Raw genomic sequence first — 6000 nt, forward strand, 5'->3', positions numbered from 1 at the left:
GGCGCGCGGGTCACCAAGGCTCATACCGGACCGCTTGACAGCAGGCGCCGTGCACAGGACTCTCCGTCGCCGGAGTACCTGACGCACGCGTCGCCCTCTGCACCTGCACCCCAGGCTCCCCATCACCCCAACTCGTTCTCCCTCCGGGCCCGGCAGGAGGATGCCCGCGCCAGCCGTCACTTACCTGCTCCGGGGCGACCGTCTAGGCGCACAGTCCTCCCGCCACCGCCCCCGGGCCCCCCACCTAGCCCAGCGGCCCTGCCCCGCAGCGCTGCAAGGCGCTTCGGCCGCTCCCCCACGTGCTAGCCCAGGCCGGGCGAACACAGAGACATTAAATACTGAGGACGCGCAACGACGTGCCCGCGGCGCGACGCAAGGCCCCGCCCCTCGCCCTCGGCCCCCTGGCGTGCCCCCCTCGCCCGCTCGCTCTCCTGCGCGTGCGCGCCACCAGCCGCTCCCTCCCCCGACTTGCGCGCGCCTCTCTCCTATCTGCGCCAAGAGGGGCGCGGTCTGGAGCGCTCCGCTGATATCCCGGCGCCGCTCGGGCCCGCCTTGCTGGCGCTCTCGCGAGAGTAACTATAGTCACGGCAGGCGTGGGAGATGATCCTACGTCCCACAAGGGCTGGGGTGGGTTACCCATGTCTGAGCGCTAGGCACAATGAACTTGGCTCGCTTGAGAGCTCTTCTTCTCCGGGACGGAGAGGTATCAGGCAGGTTCCTGCCTTGGGATGGTGCGTCCCATGGAAAAGGCAGGAGCGGCTGGTGAGAGACGAGGTTACATTGTTCCTCTTACCTAGGAATTGAGCTGTCCCGTAACTTTGCTAGTATAACGTAGCATTTCGAGTATATTAGGTGGCCATTAATTGATCAGTAATATGGATAATGTGTAGCCCTCGAGGGCAAGTTGCTTTCTCATTTTTGCAGCTTTAGTGATGTCGATAGGACTTTTCTCTAAATGATTTGAGTTTTTGCAAAGTTTGCCTTCGAAGAAGTGGTCACCATGAGTCACTGCCTCCTCCCAACAACATGAGAAAATAAAACTATCATCAGACAATTGGATAGGAAGGAGGTTCCACTTGCTAACCAGCCCTGCTCTGATCCTTAAAACCTAGGCACTTTAGTTTCTTGTTTATTTTGATATTCTGAGATTGTGTCTCATGTAACCTACACCGGCCTCAAACTCTCAAACTGTCAAGTTCGAAGCTGACCTTGAACTCCTGATCCTCCTGCCTTCACCTCCCCGGAGTGTTAGCATTACATAGCACTTTCAACGCATATTTTTGTACAAAATATAGAAAAGATGCCATACCACGAACGAACCATTACTTGGGAAAATCTTCACTGGTGATTAAATGTGAATTTATGTTTTAAAAGGAGACTGTATGCTTACTGAGTGGTAAATATAATTTCATGTATCTACTGTTTCACTCATTTATTTCCTGAGGCAGCACTTGGGAAGCTGAGGGAAGAAGATTACCACAATTTCAAGTCACCCCAGGCTACCCAAGTTGAGATCCTATCTCAAAGTAAACCCCCCAAATTGTTTTTAAAGATTATTTTTATGCGTATGAGTGTTGACTACACACAGACATTCATTCACCACTCGAGTGCCTGGTGCTTGGGAAAGCCAGAAGAGGATGTTGGATCCTGTGGAACTAGAGTTACAGAGCAGTTTAAAGCCTCCATGTGGAGGCTGGGAACCGAATTCTGGTCCTCTGGAACATTTGATGGTGCCCTTGCCATGAAGCCTTCTCTCCACCACCACCCGGCCGGTCAAACTTAAGTCCAATAATACCTGTTCTGTAAATAATAGTGGATTAGTGACTGACCGTGGCAGAAGGGAACAAACAAGAAACCTCATTGTCATTGGAGATGAGATACTGGCCTGAACTAATGGCCCATCATTGCTCAGTGACTCTGGGGTGTAAGAGGTAGAGGGAGGGGGTTGGGGATTTAGCTCAGTGGTAGAGCACTTGCCTAGCCCTGGGTTTGGTCCCCAGCTCCGAAAAAAAGAAAAGAAAAAAAAAAAGAGGTAGAGGGAGGCTCACTCCTGTTGTGTTGGTTAAGGAATGGGGAGCGCTGGTGAACGAGCAGCATTTGGTTTATTTGGGGCCCATTAACTTTGTTTTGGTTGTTTTGGTTTGTTTTGGTTTTCAAATAGCAACTGAGTTGGATATGCAAGTCTGGAGATCAAAGGAGAATGGGTAGGGAATACACATATGTAAAAATTGTGTAAAGGGGGAATACACACCACACTTCCACACATATCTGAGGCTCTTTTAATTTTGCTTTGCTCCATGTAGGTTTTTTACTGGTAACTCAGACTGGCCTCTGAGTTGTGATTCTTTTATGTTGGTCTTCTTAGCTCTATGATTACAGCTCTGTGTAGCCGGGCCTGGCTCAAAGGGGGGATATTTTTTTTTCTTTTTTTTGGAGCTGGGGACCGAACCCAGGGCCTTGCGCTTTCTAGGCAAGCGCTCTACCACTGAGCTAAATCCCCAACCCCATAGGGGGGATATTTTTAAGAAGAGGAAAAAAAGCAGAGAGTGGAACGGGGGATAAAAATAGGAGAGATAGCTTCAAGCAGTAAGGCTATACAGGCGTGAAGACCTGAGTTCAGATCCTCATCACCCAAGTTAAAAACTAGGTGTGTGGGTGGGATGAGATGGCTCAGAGGGTAAAGGCAAAGCAGGAAGACCTGAGTTCAATTTCCAGGACCCACTTGGAAGAAAATAACCAAATCCTAAAAGTTTCCTCTTCCTCTTCCTCCCCTTCCTCCTTTTCCTTCTTTCTTCTCCTCTTCTTCCTTTTCTTTCTCTTCTTCCTTCTCCTCTTTCTCCTCCCCTTTTTTCTTCCCCCTGACATTTCTACCTCTGGAGTGCTGGTGTCACAGAAGTGCATGACAACCCTGGTTTATGTGGCCTTGGCTGGGGAATCAAACCCAGAGCCCCTGGCAGGTAGACCAGCACTCTACTGACTAAGCTACATCTCTTTTTTTTTTTTTTTGGTTCTTTTTTCCGGAGCTGGGGACCGAACCCAGGGCCTTGCGCTTCCTAGGCAAGCGCTCTGCCACTGAGCTAAATCCCCAGCCCCTAGAATTTCTTTTTCTTTTCTTTTCTTTTTTTTTTTTTTTTTTTTTTTTTGGTTCTTTTTTTCCGGAGCTGGGGATCGAACCCAGGCCCTTGCGCTTCCTAGGCAAGCGCTCTACCACTGAGCTAAATCCCCAGTCCCTAAGCTACATCTCTTGCTCCTTGTGAAGTTCTGTCTTCTCTTAGCAGTCCCTCCAGTCTCAAGGACATGTCTCTGAGAAATGTCCTCCCATTTCTGTTGGAAGAGTCCACAAAGGTATTCCAAGGGATGGTAAATATAAACCGTCTCCTTTATGTGTATACAAAAAGGAGCCCCTCCCACTCTCCGAGCTACATCAAATTCCCTCACAAAGAAAATGCACTTGGTTATGCCTCAGGCCCGTGTGTCTGCAACCAATACTCCTAGAAAAGGCAATGAGAAGAGCTGGGGAACAACTAACTGCACATGAGTAACTAGAACTCCCCAACACTTAATCCCTAGCATGAAGCAAAGCTCTTTGTCCTAATCCTCCAAGCTCAAACGCTCTTGTTATAATGTCTTCCTGTCTCACATCCCTTAGTCATACACACACACAGCAACAAAATCAAGATTTCAACCCAAACTTTCTGACTCAGAACCCATTGACTAAGTGGCTGGCTTTACTGCAAATAGAGACCTAGGGCCTCCAGGGGCAATTTTACACACAGAAATGCATCTGTTATAGGGGAAATTGTGTCCTCTAAAAAAGATACACTTAAACAATTTTATCTCCAAGGGTGTCCTGATTTTCAGGCTGTTGTGGGTGCTGAGTGCAGGTCTTGACTCTACTCCAATAGGACTAGGGTTTTTATAAGACAGTGGTTCTCAACCTTCCTAATGCTACAACCTGTTAATAGCATTCCTCATGTTGTGATGACCAGCCCTACACACACACACACACACACCATAAATACCTAATGTAAATACCTGATATGCAAGAGATCTGATATGTGATATCCCCAGGGATTGTTACCCACAGGTTGAGAACTACTGTTTCAGAAAGAAATCCTAATTCAGTCCCCCTTGGTGTGGCTAATAGCCTTATAAGTAGAGTCACAAAGTCAGACAGAGAGACTATCCTGTGAGGATGGAGAGCCAAAGAAGGGCTGGGCCAGCTTGGTGGTAGAGTGTTTGCCTAGCACATACAAGGCCCTCAAGTCTGATCTCCAGCCTTAGGAAGAAAAAAATGGTGGGACAGAGGAATGCCAAAGACTGCCAGGAAACCATCAGAAGCTCAGAACAGACCAGGCACCATTTCATTACTCTATAGCTGTCCACAGTCACACAATGATTTTAGACTTCAGAAGTGTGAGACAGTTACATTTCTGTTGTTTTGAACAAGTCAGTTGTCATACTGAACTCAGCTGCTGTAGCCTTCATAAACTAATGCAGTGCCCTTTTCTCCTAAGCCCCTGGAGACCAATTCATCAGAGGAAACCTGATGCCACTAAGTGGTGAACAAGAACTGTTACCTGCCTCAGCTTTGGCCTACAGGGCAGGGCCCTTTTGCATATGGCTTTGATGAAGGGGCCTTCGATAGTCCTAGGTCAGACCAGTTATAACCACTAACTACTTGGGCACCTCTCCCAGTTTCAGTTCCTCTTCTGTTCTGTTTGTAGCTGGTCTGGGTAAGATGGGTCACTTCCCAGAGCCCCACTGCTCCACTCTTCCCAGCTTCTTCCACTGGGTATTTCTGCTTGGAACTGGAGCATGAGAAAATCTATACCACTCTTAGCAGGAGGGAGTCTACCTAAAACTAACATAAGCCTTCCACGATAACAAAGCTCACACCGGTCAAAAAGCAAACATGTTCTGAGAGCCTGTTAGCTACTTCATTGGATTCCTGAGAGATATTCTGAGAGAGGACAGTTAGGACCCTCCCAGAAGCTACCTAAACTTGCTGGATGCCAGTGTGCAGCTGCTTAGATGTGTCCATCTAAGTATATCCGGGTAGTTTGCATAGCTATTCCATATACCACTGCAGCACAGCAATCCAGAATTAACTCAGGGAAACCCGAGCTTCCCTGTGGGTGAGATGGCCAACGTGTCCTGTTCCCAGGAGGAGTGAGGCATACTATATTGTAGCTGGCACCTTGCAACCTAATTTCCATCGTCGTCAGCCTCCACATTTTGCCCTGCCATCTCTCCAGGTCTATTTTCTGGCTCTCCTCATTCTAAAGCATGGCAGATATCTGGGACTGGGCTTTGCTCAGCTGATAGAATGCCTGCCTGTTACACACAAAGCCCTAGATTTGATCCCCAGCGTTGCACAAACTGGGTGTGATAGCACAGGACTATGGTCAGCATTGGTGGAGACCAGAGGATAAGAAGTTCAAGGATGGGCTGGAGAGATGGCTCAGCGGTTAAGAGCACCCGACTGCTCTTCCAGAGGTCATGAGTTCAATTCCCAGCAACCACATGGTGGCTCACAACCATCTGTAAAGAGATTTGATGCCCCCTTCTGGTGTATCTGAAGACAGCTACAGTGTACTTATATATATAATAAATAAAATAAAAAAAAAAAAAAAAAGAAGTTCAAGGATAACCAGGTAATAGTGACGCATGCCATTCATTAATCTCAGCACTGGCAAGCAGAGCCTTCTGTGAATGAGAAGCCAACCTGATTGACAGTAAGTTCCATGGCAGTCAGGGCTACTCAGTGAAACCTTGTCTCAAAAAACAAACAAACAAACAGGGGTTGGGGATTTAGCTCAGTGGTAGAGCAAGCACGAGGCCCTGGGTTCGGTCCCCAGCTCTGAAAAAAAGAAAAACAAACAAACAAAACAAAACAAACAACAACACACACACACACACACACACACACACACACACACACACACAAAAAAAACAACCCAGAAATTCAAAGTCATTCTTGAATTTGGCAACATGGGT

General features: G+C 47.9%; 1 protein-coding gene across 2 annotated transcripts in view; it reads right to left on the reverse strand.

The window, feature by feature from the left end:
• Window positions 1-377, reverse strand: part of Akap1 (A-kinase anchoring protein 1) — a 33135-nt gene extending 32758 nt beyond the window's left edge. The window contains exon 1 of one of the 2 annotated variants that reach the window (XM_006247068.3): window positions 185-377. The gene's annotated coding sequence lies outside the window, so the exon portion shown is untranslated. The remainder of the gene's footprint in view (window positions 1-184) is intronic. The other variant, XM_063268270.1, reaches the window with a different exon arrangement.
• Window positions 378-6000: the final 5623 nt, after the last annotated feature.

The sequence above is a fragment of the Rattus norvegicus genome, chromosome 10, assembly GCF_036323735.1.
Source record: "Rattus norvegicus strain BN/NHsdMcwi chromosome 10, GRCr8, whole genome shotgun sequence".
Classification (NCBI taxonomy): Eukaryota; Metazoa; Chordata; class Mammalia; order Rodentia; family Muridae; genus Rattus; species Rattus norvegicus.